We start from the raw sequence: 1,317 nt of genomic DNA, 5'->3' as shown, positions 1-1,317 counted from the left end.
CTGCCAGGCTGCCCTTTTACCCTAGAAAAGCCTGCTCTTAGAAGCCCAGCTGGTCCCTGAAAAGGTAACGTCCAAACTAAAGAACTGTTTCCCTGGACACCCAAGGTAATATGGAAGTGAATTTAAAATACATGTGTTAATGGGGGCATTGAGTTTCTAGGAGAACAACGATGAAGACAAGGATTACTTGAAGGTATGGCTGATTATACAACTCATTGTAAAGCCCATTTTAACATTCCCCATTTGCAAATGATATTTTTTTGGGATTGGGAGCTGTGGATACTGCTGAAAAACTCTGCAGGGATACATAAAGTCATTTCTACCTATTTGAGTCAGGCAAAAATAGCCAAACATTTAACCAGTAGAGCCTGAAGGTATAACATACAATTTGACTCAAAATATCTCTCACACACATATGTACACACTCCCGAAAAGAACAGGTTGTTACCTACTGTAGATTAGCACTGTCCAAAAAATACATAAAGTGTGCCAAAATGCAAGTCACATATGTAACTTTAAACTTTCTAGTAGCTACATTTTTTTAAAGTGAAAATAATTTTAGTAAATTTGTGACTTACTTGGACAGATCCAAAACAGTACCACTGCAATATGCAATTGATACAGAAACTGATAAAACACTTTGTATTTTTTGGGAGGTATCAAACATCTAAAACCCAGAGAGCATTTTATTGGCCAGCCCCCCCCGCCGCCCCCTCCACTTCAGGAGCCCAGCAGCCCCTCTGGCTAGCAGCTATCATACTGGACAGTGCAATTCAGGTCAGTGGACTTCAACGCTGTCCCCTCTCTGCCCACTCCTACTAGTGGGGATTATAAAAACTTCCACTAGAAATTCTGACAGACTTTCCTAAGGGAACTATTTCCCTCCAAAGTCCCTTGAGAATTACTGTTTTGATGCTTCCTATTCGGTTTCCTGTAAGTGATAATTTACAGAAGCTTCCTGGAGGAGGAGGGAAGTTGTCCATGCATCTGGGCTCAGTTTGAGACAGGCAAGGCCACACTTAGCTAGAAAGGGGATGTGGAAGGGTGTTCCCAGTGGCAGCAATAGGTCTATAATTTGAACTTGAGATCTGAGGAGAAGGTCAGCAGTGACCCAGATGGCATGTTCCCTTCGTTCTTCCTGTCTGAGCCGCAAAGGAAGCTGCCTTTTCAAGAGGTGGTAGATGGATTTGAGGATGCTTTCTATCCTCTTGGTTAGTTGGGCACAATGAGAAAAATTACTCTCAAGAGAAGGTAGAAAAATATCCTGGGTTAGCAGAATAGACTAGGAATCCATATCCTATAGCTGGCCAGCCACGA

The sequence above is a fragment of the Condylura cristata genome, unplaced genomic scaffold (genome assembly GCF_000260355.1).
Source record: "Condylura cristata isolate star-nosed mole 26May11 unplaced genomic scaffold, ConCri1.0 scaffold00003, whole genome shotgun sequence".
Classification (NCBI taxonomy): Eukaryota; Metazoa; Chordata; class Mammalia; order Eulipotyphla; family Talpidae; genus Condylura; species Condylura cristata.
This window is presented reverse-complemented; position numbering follows the sequence as displayed.